General features: G+C 44.0%; 1 protein-coding gene across 4 annotated transcripts in view; it reads right to left on the bottom strand.

The window, feature by feature from the left end:
* ZNF664 (zinc finger protein 664) overlaps nt 1–21,851 on the bottom strand; it is a 33,718-nt gene extending 11,867 nt beyond the window's left edge. The window contains exons 1-2 of one of the 4 annotated variants that reach the window (XM_023739264.1): nt 21,724–21,846; nt 9,336–9,428 (exon numbers count right to left, since the gene is read on the bottom strand). The gene's annotated coding sequence lies outside the window, so the exon portion shown is untranslated. Of the gene's footprint in view, nt 1–8,770; nt 8,791–9,335; nt 9,429–11,083; nt 12,865–21,723 lie in introns of those variants that run through there. The other 3 variants (XM_023739265.1, XM_023739266.1, XM_023739267.1) reach the window with 3 other exon arrangements.
* Nucleotides 21,852–22,537: the final 686 nt, after the last annotated feature.

The raw sequence follows: 22,537 nt of genomic DNA, 5'->3' as shown, positions 1-22,537 counted from the left end.
CTCCAGGCAGCACCAACAGACCAGTAAACCCAGCGCTTTCTCCTCCCACAAGACAGCCAAGCTTCCCAGAGCTCGCCTCTCCACCTGGGACAGTCAAGAGGTGAGACAGATCTAGGCTCAGCCAAGCAGACCTTCTCTCCTTGTGTTGGGACCCTTGGAGAGGGAGTCAAAGATGACAAAGAAGTTAAGCGTTGGTCCACACAGTGCTGTGAGGCCCCAGGACAGACTTTCCAGCAGTCCACTACTATGACCCTAAAGGGCTGCCAGGCTCCCCACTTTCCCTTCAATCTGCGATTCCTTTGTCCTTCACATTAGCCAGTTTCTGCTGCTGACTGCCAAGCAACCCTACATGAAAGATAATTTTAAATACCTACTACCATCTTCACCAACCTCCATTCTCCCTCTCCAAAGAGTGAACAGACTGGGATTGACATTCACATCGAGTATTGGATGCATGTGGAAAAGAAAAATTGGTTCCGGAAACTTGATCTCAAAAGCGCTCCACACACCAACACCATCAGCCTCATGTGGAGCTTGTTAGGAATGCAAAATCTCAGGCCCCACCCCAAACCTGCTTAGTCAGAAACTGTATTTTAATATCCCCAGGTGACTCTAACAGAATCTAAGGCACATTAAAGTTTGTGAAGCACTGATCTAGAGGGTAAATGAGGTTCCCGCAGGCACCTGATCAACGCTGCACACTTAATGTGGGAAAACTGTTTGTAAACTATCAAAAGGAAAACATAATACATTTGACTTATAACTCTCCACTAGAAGACAGGTTTGGCAGTGTAACATTGTGGTTAAGCACGGGTGGGGCCACAGACTACACTCAAACCCTGTTTCTATCACTCACAGTGTGACCTCAGACCACTTGCTGAATCGTCTGAGCACCAGCTTCTCACCCGTAAGAGGGGCCTGGGACACCTACCCTTCTCGAGGGGATTACTGTGTGTGAAGCAGTACATGTTCATCATTGCCTCCACCAGGACAAGTGTTCCTCATCTCCCCAGTTATGCCCTAGGCGAACCAGTTCCTGAAAAAATGAGCAGAGCACCTCTGAGCTCGATCTTCGCTCTCAACATGCTTCTCACAAAACAGGAACTCCTGGAGGGCAGCAACCGGGTCCTTTTTGCCCACCATCGCGTCACAGCACAGACCCACACCTGTCACACAGGAAGCATCCAGATATTTGCTGAAGAATAAATGATCCATGTGGGTGGCCTATTAAGTGGCTTCAGGCTGTATTTAGACCCTTTCCCGAGATGGGAAAATGTAAGTATTAATGTTAGCTATAGAAAGACAGAAATTCTTCTCCCTGTAGACTCCTCCTTTACCTAATTTCCTAGCTCAGAATAAGCTGGGTGTTCTGTGCTATCTGTCCCTCTTTTCTTTTATCCCTTTTATGTGTCTTCCCACCCACAGATATTTCAAAGGTATGCTCTAAAATATGATCACCCACACTTGTCCTTCACATTCTGCCTTCCTCATTCACCCCAAAGTTCAAGGCTCCTCACACAATATCCTCAGCCAAGAGCAAGCACAACACCCAGCTGGGTTGTCCTACATACAACTGTTCTCCTGTCTCCAGCTGAGCACAGGTCATGAGCTCAAATGCCTTCAGGGGCCAGGTAGGTAATATAAAGGTGTGCAGTTGTCTAGTTTACTAGTAGAGCCCGTCCTGTCCTCTCCCCTGCAGACCTCTCCCTCTCACAGTACACCTACTCCTCACTTACCGACTATCTCATTATCTGACATTATCTGACGATAGTAAAAAATCTGCTCTCAACTATTGTGCACGTTAACGAAGTGGCGGGCATGACGACGACGGCCGTGGAGTATCCCCTCCCTTGAGGGGGGTTCTTCAGGCAGCCGCCGGAAGCTGAGCCAAACTGCCTTGTGTCGTGCCAAGCTCCCGCAGGCTGGCCTCCTCCATGGTCACGGCCTCTGGACGGATGTGCAGGCGGCACCCAGACGGCAGATACCTGTTCTGAGTTCCCAGCTCCTATGCAGCCTGAGGCTCTGTGGCTCAAAACCGCTGTGGGATGGGAAGGAAGGAAAGAAAGAGGCATCCGAGAGGGTGTTTGGAAGAAATGCGTGCGAGTTTAACGCCATCCCAAAGTGAGCTGAACTGGGCCCGAGCCTCTAGGTGACTCAGCAGGCCTGGAAGGCAGAGCAGGTTCTGGGATCGTGAATGCCGGGCTTGCAGGGGTGGGAGTGGAGCCCTGGAGGCGGCTCCGTGAGGGAAGCTCTGACCCAACACAGGAGGAAGGTGAACTGGTTAAGCCATGGGCCCCCAGTCACAAAGCCCAGCTTCATCCAGCTTTGTCTCCACCAAGCATCCTTCTCCACAAAGGAATAATGCATAACTAGACTCGTCACAGTAATGAGCACATCAGTAAATCTTAGCTGTGATTACTTCTGTGATCATATTTTCTAGTTTAAAAAAACTGGAAGAATAGATGGTCTGAAAACAGAAAAAAAAAAAAAAAAAAACAACCCTCCATTTTCGCATTAACACTGATGTTCACACAATGACCTGGTCTTTGGAATCTAACTGTCTCGACAAGCAAGGAGTTGGTGCATTCAAATTCCTAGAAATAACATGACAGCAGGCTGAAATCAGCCCAATAGCCACAAGTTGAGTCCCTTGCAAAAACAAAGAGCAAAAACCTAACTTGTGAGCATGGTACAGTAAGAAATTGTCTGACCTCTCAGAGTAAGCCACTTCAGTTCTTTTAAAGTCATGGTCCTACACAGGCAGTTTGCAAAATGTGCTCCGTGGACTCTTGGGGGTTCTAACCCCTTACAGAAGTGTCAAAACTACTTTCAAAATAATACTAAGATGTTATTTGCGTTTTCCACCGTGGCGACATGTGCACTGATGATGCAAAAGCAACGGTGGGTACAACCGCAGGTTCCTCAGGTGCTTCACACGACAGCCTCAGACAGCGGCCCCGAACAGTGCGAGCAGTCCACGGTGTTCTTCACCTCCATGAATTCAGTTAAGAAAAAGTCAGTTTCACTTAAAAATATTCTTGAAGCAGTAAAAATGACTAATTTTATTAACCCTAGGCCCTTCTGCGCACGTCTTTCTGATAGTCTGTGTGCTGAAATGGGAAGTATGCGGTGTGGCATGCCCAGGTGTGCCGGCTGCCTCAGGGAAAAGCCCTTGTGCAACTGTGCACGGCAGGCTCCACCAGCCTTTCTCACAAAACACCACTTTTACCAGAAAGAATGACTGACAAACTGGTTATGCAGACTTGGGTACTGGGCAGACATCTTTTCAAAAGTGAAGAAGTGAGCCTGCCACATCAAGGAAAACAACTGATGGGATTTACTGCCTAAGATAAAATCCTAGGTTTCAAGAGAAAATTAGGATTTCTGGAAAGCTTGTGTCTTCCAGTGTGAGTTCTACAGCTCTCCAGCACTTGAAAACTTTTCAGATAAGACTGGTGGTGATATTAAAAAATGGGACTTCTTTTTTTAACATTATATATAATGAGACATGTCAACACTTGGAAGAGCTGTGTAACTCAGTGAACCAGTATTTTCCAAATGACCAATGTGTGAGGGTATAAAATCATTCATGGTAGATGATCAGTTCAAAGTGCAAGAGCAACCAATGGTCTGACAGAGCAGAGGATGAAAAGCTCACTGATGTCGTTTCAGACTTCACATTGCAACTCGCCTGTAAGAAACCACCACTTGTCAAGTTTGGGTGCTGCAGCAAAGAAGAATCCACAATCACCTGGAAACACTATTAAAATCCCTTTCCGACCACCTCTCTGGGCAAGGTCAGATTTCTTCATCTACTTCCACCCAGACAGCATCTTGCAAGAGAGACACTACAGAAGCAGACATCTTTTATTAAGCCCCACACATTTAAAGAGCTCTGCCAAAATGTACATACTGTCACTCTTCTTACTAAAAGTTTTCTGTTTTGGGAAAAAAGCTATCTTTCATAAAAATACATTATTTATGCTAACATATAATGGCTTTATTATTACTTTTAAATAAACTAGCTAATAAATATTTTTATAGACATTTAGTTTTCATTTCTACTATGGTAAATACTGATACCTGTAACCCACATCAACAGAAAGCTCTTTGAGGTCCTCAATAACTTTTTTTAAAATGTAAAAGGGTCTAGAGACCAAAGAAGGTTGAGAATCCATCTCAAATCCCCTTTTCTGAAGCTGGAAAGTGTGCAAACAAGCTATAAGATGAACACTTACTTGTATTTAGTCATTTCCATCATGAGCCACTATTCTTCTAGATTTAACAAAAATATCCCCCAAAGTTCTCCAAAATAATTCCAAAGTCAAGCTCTGTACACAAGAGGACTAAAAGCTGAACACTACAAGAAGTAACTCTTGACCCAGAGAGACACATAAAGGATGTACAAATTATCCCACTAGGCAGCAACTCGCTAAGGTGTTCTTGCAAGACCTAGATTTCAGGGTCCGAGGCCATGCAATTCTATTTTATATTGTCCCCTCTGAACATAATGGCTGTCCCCAGCCATGGGGAAAGAACATGTTCCACCTCGGCTAGGAACTCCTCCTTACAAATAATTAGAAAGTCCCAGAAATCTAAGCCATCAGATTTTAATTTGGCAGGTCTCAGCAGCAGTACAACTCCAAGGAAGTGTTTCATCTTTTCTACAGGCCTTGGTCCACAAAGTAACTGGAAGGGCTGCTGAGGTACCGGTACCTGCACGCTACCTAAGAACAGGGCTGAGCAGTGATCTGTTCTGCTCAAGGCCACGATTCCCTGCGTGCCTCAGGGATCCAGGCCTGCAACACGGGCAGTATCCACCTCCTCGCTCATCTCCACTCCACTTTCAGAAAATTCTGGTCTAAACTACACATAACAAGGTATAGAAAACCTAGATACTCAAGCTCCATGGGCCCAGTCCACTGGAGTACCATGTACTTCTGGAAACTGGATGCCCACAGAGGAGACCTCCCAAAATCATCCATCCGTCTGGCCACTGGCTGCCATTCTGGCAGCATCTTGGCAATGTGCCCTACCCAGTGCTCAGATACTCCCTCAGCTGGTGCTTGAGCAGCAAGCAGCACTGCCTCAGTAATGACAGTAATCTCCCCAAGGGTATCGACATCTACTTTTCAGGGTGATCAAAGGAGGCTCTGAACTCAGAGCAGGGCTGTCCAACTACATTTATGATGTCAGCCAGGGTCTACACTTTTCCTTTCTGGAATGAGGTCTAACTTTTTCAAAGAAAGCTTTACTGACAGGAATGGATTTTTATCACTTTTGAAGCCTTCCTCTCTGCATCCCTGGCACCAGTTGGCAAGAAAAGCTCTCTTCCAGGATGCTCCTGAGCCTTGGAAAAGAACCCCTGACAACAGTCCTTTCAGTCACTCATCTGGTCTCTTCTCGGAGGGCAGCTTCATCCCTACCTTTGGACCACTTTCCGGACTTGGGCCCCAGGTCTTTGGGCTCCTGCCCTCCTTCTCGCCTCCTCTTCCTGTCCCTACTTCCTTACATCTGCCTCACCAAAAGTCCTAGACCTCCTACTTTCTCTCACAACAGAAAAGGTTCAGTGGCTAATGATTTGGGCTTTGGGTTTCAATGAGCTACAGGGAAGAGAGACGTTTTCATTTGGTCCTGGGGAAAACTGCTCTTTGTGTGACCTGGCCTAATGACTTCTAATGGAGAAAAAATAGAAGACAAAAGAAGCTGTGTCTGATTTTCCTTTGACCAGAAATTACCACAATGACCACGAAGGGCAACAAAAATTATCAAGGGAATGACGTCAAGTTTTCTTCCAACTCTGAGAAGGGTAATTGCATGTGTTATTAAAGAAATAAAGGATGGCACAGATAGATACTCCTCAGCTTTCCTTCGGCCAAGTCTTCCCACAAAAACCACCTACGGACTCTGTCATGGCTCGGTATGTCTTGGCTCCACAACTTGCTACAGGATTGTGGCTGATCTCAGACTGATCTGTAAAAATATGGGTAATGATGTCTACAACATTGTGCTGTGATAATTAAAGAACATAATAAATGTGAAAGTACCTATCAAGAGTGCCCACAACATAGTTGAGGCTAAATAAATATTAGTTTCCTTATTTCCTTTATTTTAATGAGTAGATGACACATTAATTATTTGCCAAGAATGTCATTTCACAGGCAGATGCTTCCAGAGACCTGATGATCTAATCTCCCTGTAATTAGGACTCCTCCTCTGTTCAAAGTCAAGCACTGCTTTTATACCTCCATATGTCTCCTGCCCCTTCCTGCTCCTACCCCATCAGTGATTCCCTCTTGACCGTTCATCCACAGGATTGTTTTAAAATAAACCTGACCTTGGTGAGACGTACTCACAGTTTGGACTCCCCTACTATTCTTCCTGCTCTTAGACAGCAGATGCAAACACCCGAGTAATTATGGGACAGAACAGGATCTGCTTCAGTGATGACTCCTGCACGAATACTACACACAAGGCATAAGTTTATCTTATCTGCCTAGTAAATGTGTAAACATATATATGCACAATCACATTAAGAATCATGATAGTTTGGTAGGTTCAACACTGGACTTGCAGGCAAAAGGCCCAAGTTCAAATTCTTGCTCTGATACTAACCAGCGATGTGACCACACGTAGTTCATTCTCATCAGCCTCAATTCACTCATATATAAAATGGGGACAGCAACACATGCTCTTAGTCACACAGATGCACACTCTCACCCCCAGATCAGGGGGAGCTCAGTGCCTCCATGCTCATTCCATCCTCTGGAAGGAGAGCATGACATGAGTGACTGAAGAAAGTGGAGTCTTTTCAGGACACAGGTTCTTAGAGAGAGGGGAAAGGCACTATAAATGCAAGAGGTAAGATTTACGTACTCTTTTCTGCATAATCTGCCTTTCTATTTCCTCCCTTTGGCAGACTCTACTGGATCTGTCTTCCTCAAATGGCCAGTCTTTCATCACTGGGCCGGGGACTCCTCCCACCCTGTGGTCAAGCAGGAACTGGGTGGGGAAGGTACGTGCAACAAGCACAGGAGCCTTGGGTCGGATGAGCTCTGATGCTTAGTGAGGTTTGTTCTCATTTACTAAACCTGCTTCCTCCTGCTGCTGCAGCAGGAAGAGCCAAAGGGACAGAAGCCAGGTCTGGGCCTAGGAGAAAAAGGAGCAGAGTCTGGAAAGCTCACACCACCCTCAAAAGAAACACTTAAAGTCCCATGTGGCCCAGCCTAGCTAACTAAAGGAAGAAGGCAGACTGGGTCTGAAGACCTACACAGAAAGAAAAAAGTGGGTTTTAGCAGAGCTGTCCTCAATGATGTTGGGATGGGAGGAGTCACAGCAGTTGGCAGGTCAAAATGTTACGGATTTGGGATGCTGGCTATTTTATACCTGGGTCACAACCCACAACTTGTACTGTTTGGGAAAAGAGAGTCTTCACAGGAGAGACAGGAAGCTCAAAGTCCAACAGCAACTGCCTTCTTGCAGCCAAAGAATCATACGGATATGACGAGAATCCTAAACTTGAATAAAAACCAAAACCAAACCCATTGCCGTCGAGTCGATTCAGACTCATAGCAACCCTACAGGACAGAGAAAAACTGCCCCCCATAGGGTTTCCAAGGCTGTAAATCTTTACAGAAGCAGACTGCTACATCTTTCTCCCGCACAGCAGCTGGTAGGTTTGAAACGTCAACCTTTTGGTTAGCAGCTGAGCGCTTAAGCACTGTGTCCCTAGGGCACCTTAAAATTGGATAGGATCTGGTAATTAGAGTCCAGTATTAACAGAGCTCGAAATTCATCCCACCCACTCTCAAAAAGGGCCGGGGAAAGGCTACAACAAACTATGCAGAACTCCGGTGAGCAGGCTTTTGACTTGGTGGTACTGGCACTAGTGGCTGATACAGTTGTTTCTGGAAACACGTGCTATTAATGGCTGATATCAAAATGGGCCAGCGGTCTCGGCAAACACTCCCGTCTTCCAGGTACCCCAGAGGGAAATGTGCACAGGACGGAACTAGAAATGCAGACCACACAGACACTCTGTTACAGCAGGCTGTGACTCCAGAAGCCAGGCTACAGCACACAGAGAACTCCCTTCCACATCTCAGTGGCAGCCTTGAGCTTGAGACCAAAGGAAGTACTGGCTTGAATAGGAATTCACAAAACACTGCACCTGAGTCTTAGGTCTAATGAAGAGGGCCAGCCAAGGACAGCCAAGTCAGCACAGAAGAGAATGGAGCCAGAAAGAGGAAGAGAAGAGAGAACATTTGCCTCTGTGCCAAGGTATACTTGCCCCAGGCCTCCAAACAGGACATTGGCCTGGAGCCAATCTAGCACATGGAAGGCGGAAAGGGGAGAACTGGTCAGGTGCTTTCCATTCAGCAGCCCCAGACTCACCATTCAGCCCATTTAAAGCCAGGAAAGAGGAAAGATACCACGCCCCCACAGGGGCTACCCTTTTAACTGGGCACAGTAACTAGACACACTGCAATGGAGGCCACGGAAACGGCCTTAACTTCAGAGACAATTCTCCCCGACATGTGGGGGCCCTGAAAAGTCACCGAGGGCTGTGGGGAAACGCTGAGAAGCTGCGTGCCCCCGCTGCAGGCCAACAGAGATGAGACAATGTTGTTCTGTTCCTTCTCCGCCTTCCCAGCTATGCATGGAAACGATGTAAAAGTTTCCCGTGTACGTGAATCACAGGCACCCACACTGCACGTGCAACTAGAGCATTTTGGATTCCAGCAACGACCAAGTAAAGATGAGTAAATACCTGTCCTAATAAGGTATATGTTGTCTTCTTGAGTTGAGCTGAAGAGGAGAAAAAAATTATTAAAAAAGATTCCAGGTCCAAAGGCTCAAAAGAAAATGAAGGGGAAAATGCTGGCGCTGGGAACACCATGGCTCTGAGAATCAAGTCCACCCAGAGACTGAAGAGAAGCCATAATCCCCAGGTGAGAAGACTTCCAGGAACTCATTTAAAGGAGAAAGCTGTTGTTCAGGCCTCAGAAAAACACCAGAAACTTGATGATCAAAATCAGCTTTAAAAATAACTAAATAAAAGTGTTGCTATCTCAGGGTGGACAGGATCAATGGCATGAGATCAGGACTGAGGTAAGGCACTCAGGGTGGTATAGGAAAACAGAGATGAAGGTTGTCCAAGGTCTACAGAATCCAAGAGCCAGATAAAGGCAAGATTTTAAGGGAGAACACACAGTAGGGAAGCTTTTCTTCCTCACTGAGCCCCAAAGGGCACATGCTGAGAAAAACCTCTAGAGACTGCTTAGGTTGGGGGATTCTCCATCCACGACAAATGGTCAAACAAGGGGAAAACTTACCACAGTGACAGAAGTCAAAACCCCAAGACATTCCAGGAGAATAGGCAGAGGCAGGGCCCACACTGGCTGAAGGACTACAGAAGCCTTAGGATCCTAGTGGGGTGAAGAAATGCAGAGAGAAAAGTAGAAGATTTGTATCATGGAGACTTTAGGATCACAAACGTTTTCTGAAGAACTGGTTACTATAAATGTGGGGTCATAGCTCAGAAGACAGGGTGGACCCACTTACATTTTTCCTTTTTAGGATTCAAGACATATAGGGACAAAGAGGGGATGGGACAATCTGAGAAACCCTGGAAAGGAAAACCTAGGCAGTTTGTACAACTTCCCTCCAAGATAGAGGACCCCTAATATCATAATTGGCCTCTTGACAGGAACTTTATCAAGTTTATACGTAGTGGATGCCGGATTTGCTAGAATGCTAGTACAGAGTCTAAAATCAATGATGTTTTTTCTCTTACTTTTCAGTAATGAGGAGGGACAGAGGGACGGAAGAACACAGACTGGAGTCAGACTGGATGAGTTCATACCCACGTTATCTACATACTAGCTGTGTAACCTTAACCTAAGAGGTTAAGAATGAGATAATGGAGATAGTAAAGGCATCTAACCTTATAAGGCAACCTTATAAGGTAGTTGAAAGAGCAAATGAATTAATGTACAACAAGTACTCAAAATAGCACCTGGCAAATGGTAAGGGCTCAATAAAGATTAACTATCATTATTCATCTACTGCTTCCCCCCTCTGCTACATCCTACAATTGCTAATAGTAGTTTGGGTATGGACTTCAAAGTCCATTTTAAGTGTGGGGAATACTGCTTTTTCTTGGAAAGTGTTATGATACATTAAGGGACTTAAATTATCAAACTGCTGCCAGCTTTACATGTGGATGGGACATTGAGTTGTTTGTGAATCTGGGGATGGTGCTGATTACATCAGTTTCAGCAGAAATCACTCACATGAGAAGTGGAATCCCACAGATTACCCTGAGTAACCCTGCACTTTCAAGGGCTTAACACAATAGGAAGAAAATGGAAAAGTAAAAATGCTTTCTCCATGGGAACAAAGGGTTGACTTAGAATGGAGGCTGTTCACAGGACAGATTTTAGAGGGCAGGAATACATCTGGAGGAATTTCAAATGGTTTTGGTAATGGGCCAGGTTTTCTCCTCCTTACTGAACTACACATGCCAATCAAGATGCGTGCTTTCAAGGGTGGGCCCAGGCCACCATGGACCACATGACCACTCGGTCCCACCCACCAGCACATTAGGCCAAGTGCAGACATCTGACCCAAGAGCTTCACAGTGATCTACGATGCTGTGTACTTAAAAACCCACTGCTGCTGAGTTGATTCCAACTCATAGCGACCCTACAGGACAGAGAAGAATTGCCCCATAGGGTTTCCAAGGAGCAGCTAGTGGATTCTAACTGCCGACCTTTTGGTTAGCAGTTGAGCTCTTAACCACTACGCCACCAGGGCTCCTATGTGGCTTGAAACAATAATAAAAGAACAACAAAATTCAATTCCACCTCAGAAATCTAAACAAACACTGAGAGAAGGAGGTGATTAGCCGTGAGAGACGAAGCTGAAAGGTTATGATGTACAAGGAGCCTGGAGAGGTCATAAGAAATAAAAGCTGTAAGCACAAAGAAGCTCTAAGGAGTAAGGAGAGAATAAACCAGACGGCAGCAAGAGGAGAAAGGCACACAAAGATCAGCAGAGATGGCGTGAGAGACCCCGCTACCTGTGAGGAGACTGGGTGGCTTGTCTCTGCCTGTGCTCCTGCCACAGTTCCCCAGCCCGTGCACATCCTTGTAACAAACCCCTTTTCTTCAAAATGCTCTGAATGGATTCCTGAACCTTGCAACAAAACACTCCTAACTAAAAGTTACTTCAGCTTCCCTTAGGACAATCTTTCCCAGGAGGGCCTCAGTGCCTCACACAAACAGATCCCTGGCACGTCCACCCAGGCCAGGCATGCCCCGCCAGGCATGCCCCACCCGGCTCAGCCACCGCCCGACTCCAGCAGGACAGGGGAGCTTCATCCCTTCAGCACTAGAGGTATGGTCCATGAGGCTTCTGAGCATCTCCAGGGCCTATGAAAACATTTGCGATGTGGGGGAAAAAAAAAAAATTACTGGATGCAATAAATGGAAAGAAAACTACAAAGCTGACTGACTAGTTGTATTGTCTACTACTAGTCAAATGAAGCTTAACTCATATGGTTCTGTACAAGCTCACTTCACTGAGTGGACATGGGTGTATTTTTAACCTGTTTGATAGGACATGGCAAAAGCCTCCACAGGTAGGAGTGCTGAAAGCCTTCAAAGATCTTAACACCAGTCCCGCAGCAGTGGGCATGTCTGGGCTTAAGCTGGGACCTGCCCACCCCTTGCCTCAATTTACATTTTAATGAGCAATCAGGAGTTAGAAATCAATCCCCACCTCCCCAATCTAAAATAACATACCGTTATCTTAGCACTTCTGACATTAGGACTCTAGTATCTTTTCTCAATGAAATATTTTAAACAGGTGAAGCCAAATAACTTCTACTAGTCATCCCCACTGGTCTTATCAAAAGGAAAAAATAAATTGTTATTCATGACAACAAATGGTTCCATACATTTATAGGATTTAGTTTTTGGCATCTGTCTGAATAATAAAATGTTGGTCACACCTATGATCTCATTCCTTGTGCCAGATCCCCCGCGAGTGTCATGAACAGACCCAAACTTCCACTTGGTCAGACTCTCAGTATGTGAGACAAATAGGAGGTGGCACACAAAACTTCAATCTTACATCCTTAGATGATGACGTTAAAAAAAAAAAAGCGAATTTGATTAATTCTCTATCATCTTTGCTGATTACAGGTCTAACTTCACATGCATAAGCAACCTTCCATTTGTTCTCGGGCGCCATCTCTGATCCACCGAGCTCTGATCAATTTGCTCCTCCCACTTCACTGCCAACCCCTCTGCACATCTATGCCTTCTGTTCTACCTCCTACACACCCATCCCTTTTCTGCTTACCCCCTCTCCCAGCACTTCTACAAAACTGTTCCCATTAATGGGATCTCCTCCTTGTCAAATCCCAAGGCCTTTCTTCAGGTCTCATCTCTTACTCCTAAGTCAGAAACCACTAACGCCTTCTTAGACCCTAGTTTCTTCAGGTCTCCCAGGCTCCCAGCTGACCACACTTTCCCTGTTCTCCTCTCAGCTTTCTGAGTGCGCTTATCATTTCTTTGCTCCTACTTCCTAAATACAGGTATCCTCTGATATGCTACGTCCACACTCCACTGTTTAGCTCAACTACCTCCTTGGCTTGAAGGGTCGCCTCCATGATGATAACGCCACATCATCCCATAACTAGTCGTGTGTCCTTGCCTGTATTTCCAACTGCCTAAAGGAGTATTTCCCTCTCATTCCAGGGTTAACTGAAAACTTCTATTTCGCCATTATTCAAAGTTCCTGTAAAAGGCAACATCTTCCCTCAACAAGTCTCCCAGACCAGGAATTTTAAAACCAACTTTCCCTTCCACCCACCCACCCCCTCCTCATCCCCTCACACATCTTTCAACTCTGTTCTCTCTCTGTACGTGTTTTTCCCATCAGCATTTAAACACAATCCAAGTCTCTCCTATCTTAAGGGAAAACGCTACTTAATTGTATGCCTTCTCTAGCTGCCATATATTCTTCTGATCCCCTTTTCCTCATCCAGGTTTCTTAGTTTTCCCTCTTCACTGCTTTACCTCCCATTCACTCCTCATCCCACCACCACACCACTGAAGATTTCTACCTGACTTGGTCATACCGACCACACTCCGCTGGCTCCTCTGTGACCCTACTTTCCAGGATGTGAACCCTGTATTCCCAGTTGGCCCAGCAAGTCCTGTTCCTCTGTAAATACTGGTACTCCCCTGGGTTCCTCCTTTGCTCTCCTCTGTTCCCAATTTACACCCACACCAGTTTCACCATCTAGTCTACCGGATCTCAACTCTGGTTGTTAAAGAAAGTCTTTCCTAGGAATCTGGGTTTTCGCTGCTTGCAATGCCTCCAGAAGGCACTCACATACCTGCTCAGAAACCTTCATGAATACTACACCAAAGTATTAGAACTTGACTTTCACAGTGGATTGATTACCACCTCTAACTAGCTGCCAAGCATCATGAAAACATACAACTTGCTTTGTGCAGGTTCCCTGATGCTAACTTGGAATCTGGGGGCTTAGCAAAAAGTCTTAGCTAATCCTATGATAATACAGAGAAACAGTAATAAGTTACTGAATATTGGTTAACTGAAATACCTGACAAGTTTTCTAGTTGATGGTGAATACTTTAAATCAGTGCAACAGTCTTAAATCCTTCAGGCTCCATCCTATACATATTTGAGCTATACATCTAGATGGACATAAGGGATTTACTCTGCAGAAGAAAAGCAGTATTCCAATTATTTTTATGGATCATTGTATCATTCACCTAAGAGGCAAAATTTATAAACTTTGGGAAAGAGGTTTGCTCTGGCTACAGCAAGGGCTCCCTCACAAGATCTTGTCATGATACCATAAAATGTGCTGCAAAGTAACATGTGGTAATGACCTATGATTATTTTATGAACTTGCAAGGGCATGAAAAATAAATGAGGTCTAGAATAGCTTTACTGAATTTCTCATATCAGGTGACACAAGAGTCACTGAATATTCCAGAGCATTAGAATAAAGTTGTGGAAATGCTTTATTGTTAGAAAGTCACATAAATTACTGCTTTTTAAAAATAAAACTTTGGATGCTTCTGATAGATCTCCTGAGCTAGATTCATTTTTTTTAAAATCTCTCTTCTTCCTTTTCTGTACAAATGAGTATCTGCTGCAGCCACTGACAATCTACCTTGTGAATCTTCCACTTGGAGTAGGTGTGGTTAATACTCTAAACCTAGGCTAAAGGGCTTCAATTTGCCAAATCTCGTTTGGTTCCTTATCCCTTTTTCACATCTCTGAACCATCTGAAACTACTGTCCCTGCCTAGTCTTGAAACTTTCCTCTAGCTTCCAGGATACCACTCTCTCATAATCACCTTCTTCTGCATCCACCTCACGACTCCTGCACACTCTTAAATGGATCTGCTCCCACGGTCCCTGCAACAGTGAATCAAATAGTGGAGAATGTGGGGTCTAAGCTGGGTCTTCTGATTCTCTTCCCTGGGAACTGGGAAGACTGGGGTCTATAAAGCGAGCTGTCGGTTGTAGTGGCTACTTGGGGGTCACGTGTGTTACATATGGCAGAGAAATCCTGCCGACAGAGAGGAGCAGAAACACAGGGCAGACAAGCAGTGAGAGGGAGAGGCAGGAGAGACAATGGCAGAGGGCACGCTCCTGCCCACTTTCCAGACGCCAGTGGCCCCAGCACGTGGTGCAGTCCTCAGAAACCCCCTTCACGTACGCCATCTCAAATGGGTTTTCTTGCAGTCAAATGTGCTCTGGTTAAGACATTCTCCCTCCTCTCTAATGAATCCTCCGTCACCTCTGCAGGCATGTTCCTCCCTATCCTCCCTTCAATGTTCATGAGCCCCAGGTTCTGCTTTCAGCCTCTTCTCATTTTGCTCTACTTGTTCTCACCCACTCCCAAGGCTTCCACTACCAGCTATGTGGCAAAAACCTCAAATCTACAACTATCCTTCTAAAGGCCGGTGGGCAGGGTCACGTGGATGCAGGCCCAGCGCATCTCTCTGCCTAGTTCATGGCCAACTAGTCAGTAGTACTCTGAGAATAAGATGACTGACAAGAGGACCACCAATCACCTTCAGCGAAACCCCCACCTCCTGCTCAGAGGTAGAGCCTAGTCCAGGGAGCCCCAAAGACAAGGACAATATTACCCAAACTCAGGGTCAATGAGTGTTAAATAATTCCACGTGGAAGACATCAACAATCCAGTCTAAGCTGGACAGATATGCCAATCTGAAATAATGTAGACATGTACAATCACATTCCAGGGAAGATGAACCATGTAGAAACCTTGATTTTAATAATGGATCTGTGCACAGCACACGGTCATTAACACAACAACATGTATTTGCATTATCCTTTGCAAGTCCTCTTCAAGAAGCATCCACATGGCTTACATGCCTTCACACTCAGCACAGCCAAAACAGAATATGCCATCTTCTCACCAAAACCAGCTCCTCCTACTGTATTCCCAAATACAATAAACATTCAAATGCATTCCAAAAGCACCACTCAAAAAATGTTTACATCTTAGTATACATTTCAGAATATGCTTTAATATTTCATAGAGCAAATCTATTTCAAAAAAGTGCACACCTATTAGCCACGCAGCTAACATATGTCCTAGATATAATGTACTTCGTAGAGTTAAATGTTCATTATCAATTTAATACACATAATCCAGAAAAATATAAAAAAGCAGATTTTTTAAATCATCAAATACACCACCAGCTAAAGTCCACAATTCTTTTCACTTAATTTCTTTTAGACATTTCTCCATTCATAGGCTTTATTGGCAGGTTAGGATTTTTGTTAACAGTTTAATCACATCAAGTATGCTCTTCTGTATCCTGATTTTCTTATACTAAAGCATTTTAATACATTTCAATTCATTTTTAATGGCCATGTAATATCCTATCCAGTGAATGTATAACTAACTTAACCATTCTGTAACTGCAGCTTTAAAAATAATTCAAAGCTTTTTTTCTGTATTGAAAAATATTTCTTTAAGATGGTTCTCTAGATAGCTACATTAAAAAAAGGAACATGAATATTGGTAAAGCTCTTGATACATACGACCAATGTAATGCAAGCGTGTGCCATTTTTACCACATCCTCATAACTACAAGGTGCTATACTTTTTGAGAGTCTACATTTAGATCTTTACCAAATTGATAGGTAACAAATTTTAACATCTTAATCACAAAAGTAAACGGAACAATGCAAAAGCCTGTGAAATAAAAAAATCAAGAGTCTCTCTTAAGCTCCTGCCCTAGAGGCACCCACAATTAAATGGGGCTGCCTTGGATCTCCTTCTAGACAATTTTCTATTTTTACTCAGAACACACACACACACACACACACACTATTTTGTTTTGTAACTTCCAAAAATGGGATTAAACTTTTTTCTGGCTCAATAATACATTCCAGACATGCATCCAGTCTATGTCAGTAACACAAACCTACATCTCTTTTTAAAAGCTACATAATATCCCACAGAAGTACCAAAATTTCTTTATGTATCGTTATCTTCACTTTTTCCTCATTATATATGATACTGCAATAGACTTCATTCACACTAACTTGTGTACACCTATGAGAATATCACAGAGTCCTTGAAGTGCACCTGCTAGGCCAAAGCATAGGTGCATTTTTTTTTTTTTTAATTGTACTTTAGATGAAGGTTTACAGAACAAACTAGCTTCTCATCAAACAGTACACATTGTTTTATGACATTGGTTAACAACCCCATGACATGTTCACACTCTCCTTTCTCGACCTTGGGTTTCCTATTACAAGCTTTCCTGTCCCCTCCTGCCTTCTCGTCCTTGCCCCTGGGCTGGTGTGCCCCTTTAGCATCGTTTTGTTTTATGGGCCTGTCTAATCTTTGGCTGAAGGGTGGACCTCGGGAGTGACTTCATTACTGAGCTAAAAAGGTTTCTGGGGGCCATACCCTCAGTGTTTCTCCAGTCTCTGTCAAACCAGTAAGTCTGGTTTTTTTTTTTTTTTTTTGATAGCTTCTGCCAAACTGCTACCCAAAAAGGTTAAATCAATTGTACGTTTCCAACAATGTACTGTTTTCTCTACATCCTTTAATTAAAAAAAAAATTTTGCCTGATAACCCTCTCCCTCACACCAAAATCTACTTGTTTTAATTTCCATTTCCCTAATCACAAGTGAGGTTGAACCTCTTCATTGCTTTGACGCTTTCATTTCTCTAAGAACTACTCAAATCCTTGATTCATTTTTTACTTGCGTTAATTCTAGTCAGCCTTTCTGTTTATACACACTGCAAACACTTTCTCTCCCCGTCTGTCACTTTTTAATGTCCTTTGCCATATAGAAAAATCAATTTTGATAATAGTCAATTTTATCCTTTATGATTTTGGATCTTGGGCTTACCTAAATGTCCTACCCAAAACACATATTTTCCATATATTTTCCTATGCAGTATATTCTCTTATTTTCTTCCAATACCTTTATAGGTGGGGTGTGTGTGTGTTCTGTTGTTGTTAGCTCTTTAATCCATCTAAAAGTTATTGTGAATACAGTGAAGTAGGGTCTTTACATTGATGGCTTCCCATCCAGGAACATGTTATGTCTGCCCATTATTTAGGCTGGCTTTTAAATCCTTTAGGTAAAGATTTTTACTGTTCTTCATAGAGCTTTTGTACATTTCTTGTATCTTATTCCTAAGTGTTTTCTACTTTTGTTGCCATTGAAAATGGAACATTACTTTTCTATAGGATTAATTATTCTTATTACTAGTGAGATTAAACATCTTTTCAAATGTTTATCCAGCTATGTCTATCCAGTGAACTATCTATTCACATCCTGCAACCATTTGTGTGTGGATTCTCAGTATTTTATTCATTGATTTGTATGAGTTCTTTACATATGGAAGATGTTAACTCTTTCCTTATCATTTGTCACAAATATTTTCCTACTCTGTGGTTTGGCTTTCAATCCTAGGGTTTTGTTTTCCTTTTCTTCTTAAAGAAGTTAAATCTCACGTAGTCTAATACACAAGGTGTTGTAATTATTTTCTGCAGTGTTTCTAAAAGTAGCAACTAATAATACATTTAACTGTCCCTTATGTACCAGAGCCTTTACCCCTTACCCCTCCAACACCTGCACAGTGGGTATTATGTTCCTCACTTAAAAAAAAAAAAAATCTGAGGCTCAGAAGAGTTCAGAAGTCTGTTCAAGGGCATACTGTTAATACCATAAAGAAAAGGTTCCAGTTCGCATACACCTGACTACAAAGTCTCTGCGCTGTCCATTTCAGCATGCAGAACTCCTCTTGCCAGCCACGTTTAATAAACATTTACTTCCATTTTCTTTACAAGTTTTGGTGCACTCATGATGATTTCTTTATCACTTATTACATTCCTACATACCATAGTTTATCTCTGGGGTGCTAAAATGGTTCCAGTGACCTGTACAGATACTCTTAAGCTAGTAGGACACTGTTTTAATGAATATGGCTCTATTATATGTTTAAATATGAAGTAGGGCTTATCCCACCCACAATTACTCCTAATAATCATCAAGTTCACCCCAAAATAGACATCGCCATAGCATTCAAACATCGTATCTGGGGATATGGCCTGTCTTTCCATTTAGGATACTCTTTCATATCTTTCAGGAAATGTTTACAGTCTTCAAAATGTAGAACACACTTGTCTCAATAAGGTTGTGCCTAAGTGTTTCACGTTTTTTGTTCCACTGTGATCAGAGCATGCATTTTTTTTTTCTTTTTATATCTTCTGCCAGGTTATTTTCAGTAGGCAGAAAACTATTCCTTTTATCTATACACTGGGTACCCCATGACTTCATCATTTTTCTGGTCTGACCATCGGTTATTCTTTTGTTTTCCTAGTGACACCATCTACAAATATTTCCCTTCTTTTCATTTTAGATCCTCCCTTACTTGTACTTCATGTATCGCTGCTTTGACAAAAGTTATACAAACCATGTAAAATAACATCCCAACTTTAACTTGACTCTCTGATATTTTTAAGTATAGTGTGGACAGCTAGTTTAACACGTACATGAACTTTCTGCATTAAAAAAAAAATCTTTATATTCCCACTTATTAAAAATAAGAAATGAATATTTAATTTTTAATCACTTATTTTGACCTTAGTTGGTAGAGTGACTTCAACTGAACCCCAAGGAAAAGACAACGTCTCTTTTAGACACACCTCTGAAATGACCTGCTAACTAGTCTCCCCATTGCTACTCTGCACTGCTGCCATTCTGCATGTAGCAGCTGAAGTGGTTGTTTAAATGCAAATCTGATTATCTCACTGCCCTCCTTAAAATCCAACTCCTGTAATGGTTTCCCCTTTCACTCAGGATAAAATACATCCTTAACATGCCCTACAAGACCCTACATGATCTGGCCCCCTGCCTAGCCCCACTTCCCCCTCACTCACTATAATCTACCCACAAGTCATTCTTTCAGTTCCTGGAGTGGGCAAAGCTTTCCCCCTTTGAGGCTTCCCCACATGCTGTTCCTCCGCCTGCAAAACCACCTCCGAGTCACTCTATACTAACGCCAGTCACTCTATACTAACGCGTACTCAGCCTTCAGATCTCAGCCTAAATCTTATTTTCGCAAAGAAATCTTTCCTGGGCTCCCTCTCCAAAATCTAAACTTTGGTTCCCTTTTTGTACTCTCTCACAGCATACCACACTTAACTTTCATGGTATATATCACAGTTCGTGATAATATATGTAGTTGTATGACTGTTTAATTTTTCATTCTCCCCACAGATTGTAAACTCCAAAAGACCAGGGACATTGTTGATTTTGCTGGCCACCCCAGAGACACTCAAATATTTCTGAAAGAAAAATACCTACAAAGCCCTGAATTGTATCTAAAACCTTGAAATGATACCCATCACATCATTCAATCAATATTTAAATTGCTAAAACTCTTTCTGATACTGCCTACAAATTCAGTGAGAATTTGTTTTACCTGAAGGACATAAAAGCTAACCTGAATCTGCTGCTGCCACAAGGAAAATACATATACACATTCATATCACTAGGACGTAAGTTTTCTTTAAATATTGCAATGAGAGTTTTATCTGGTGTTCAATTTGCTGATACATTTATTCATAAAACCAAAAACTGCCGTGGAATTGATTCCAGCTCATAGTGACCCTACAGGACAGAGAAGCAGCTGGTGGATTCAAACTGCCAACCTTTTGGTTAGCAGCCATAGCTCTTAACCACTACGCCGCCAGGGTTTTTTCAGTCAACTAATTTATATGCCTTGTTTTTTAAGGCATGTGAAGCACTAAGAAAAATATGCTTTGTAAGGTATTCTTTTAAAAGTCTACCGTATTGTCAGCACTTGACAAAAATTTTAACAAAATCATGAATTTAAAAGCATTTAAAACTGACTATCTCTTGCATTCTGTAGCATGCACATTGGATCAAAAAACATATAAATTATATAGCAAACAAACGTTTTTGGATCACAAGGCGTAATAAAACCAGTATTTATGCACCACTTTACATTTTACAAGGCACTTTCACACGCACTGTATCATTGAACTGTAAAGACAGAGCAGGTATTATAACCATTTCTAGAAGTGAAAAAACTGAGGCATAGAGTGATTAAGTGTCCTCTCCAAGGTCACAGCACTTGTTAAGTGGGAGAGTCACAACTACAATGGGGGTGGGTGGGGTGGGGTGCAAGTAAATTTGTTAAGCAAAGAGAACTTCCCTTATAACCACCTTATCTCTAATTAATGTAGATTTGTGCCCCTTTCACTAAAATTTCATTTCACCAGACAGAGAACAATAACAAAAAGCTGTTTTAAACATAAAATTAAAGTTAAATTGCCATCTATCCAGAAATGGCTAAATAAAACTATGATACACCCAAACTACGGAACATGATGCAGCAGTTCTTAAACATGAGTTAGAGCATCATATGCTAAAATTGAGAGTATACTCACACTTGTTAAAACAGTAAAATACAAGTATATGCACGTGAATACGTATGTAAAAGTGTTTTAAAAGATCTAGACAGGAGAGAGGGAACTGTGAGAGGGGCTGGCAAAGACTTTAGCTATCTCTCTTATGTTTTAATTCTTACAAAGGAAATGTGCTACTTCACTAACTTAAAATTAACTTTAAAAATTTAAATGCACCTGTGGGTTGAACAAGCAGCTCATTTTCGCGCTCTAGAAAGCTAGGCATCTATAAAGGAAGCAGGGACCCTTCTAAAAGAGACCAAATACATAAACAAAAACAGTGCCATCCTGCGAAAACAACAAACTGTCTCAACATCACAAGCGTTCCTTCAAAAAGACTAGACTTGGAAATATTTTTTAAATATCTGGTCTCCTTTGTTGCAACAAGACATCAATGAACAGTCACCTAGAAGTGCGCAAAGCAGGCTCCTAGGGAGATGTAGTTGTTAGAGTTGGGCAAGAAAGGTTTCACAAAGGAGCTGAGTTTTGCGGGAAGAGCGATGCTTTGGCAGAGCGATGGGGGAAGATGAATCTAGATGGGTAATGCCCGGGGGGTGCAGACAGCGAGTTAAGCAGAAGCCGGGGACGGTGAGAACACTGCACTCAAGTCCTGAGCGAGAAGAGGACGCCTCTGGGTGTGGGGGCGGAGAGGGGCCCGGTTCCAGCTCGTTTACCTGGGGGGACTCCGGCCCTTGTCGTGGTCAGACAATGGAGGCGGCGAGCGGCCTCGGCGGCCTGCACTCGGGGCGCGGGGGGCTCTTCATCACCTGCGCGGGATGCTCCGCCGGCTCTGCTGGCATGGAAGGCGCTGGGAAGAAAACAACATCACACCATGCAGCGCGCCTCTCCGCAGCCCCGGTTGCCCGATCCCGAGGCGCGGCCATTACCGCCTCTCCGGGGACCCGCCTGGAAGGACTCCAAGGCGCGGCTGCACGGGCGGCCAAGGCAGTGCGGCTCCCCTTCCCGCGGCTCCACAACAATGGGGCCTGGCCCGGAGTCCGGCTCCCGCGGGGCCGCCCGGCCTCGCCCTGCCAGCTACCCATCCCTCACCCACTCCCGGCTCCCCGGCACTGTGGGCCCGGGGCCGTGTCCGCAGGCCCTGGAGGTGGCGTCTCTGCCCCGGGCCCGCCAGGGGCTGCCAGCCGCGAGAAGCGGCCCTGACCTTCCCCGCCGGTCCCTCAGGCCGGCCGCCGCGCGAGGCCGATCCCGAGTGATGGGTTGTTTTCCTTTCTTTAATCCACTCATTCTCCCTCCGAGCCCGCGCCCCTGCCCCCCACCCCGCCTTCAGCCGGAAAATAAAGAGCCCGCATCTCGGCCACCCGAGAACTCACTCCGAGGGCAGGCTGAAGCGCCCCAGGCCGCGGGCTCCGCGAACCCACCCTCCCGCTCCTCTGGGGACACCTCACAGGTGCGCCTCAGAGCCGCGCGCGCGCGCTCCGCACACCCAGACGCCTCTGGGGAACGGCGCGCGTGCGCACGCACGAGGCC

Source organism: Trichechus manatus, unplaced genomic scaffold (genome assembly GCF_000243295.1).
Source record: "Trichechus manatus latirostris isolate Lorelei unplaced genomic scaffold, TriManLat1.0 scaffold00131, whole genome shotgun sequence".
NCBI lineage: Eukaryota > Metazoa > Chordata > Mammalia > Sirenia > Trichechidae > Trichechus > Trichechus manatus.
Note: the sequence above shows the minus strand (reverse complement) of the source record. Positions and strands in the feature narration are given on the sequence as shown.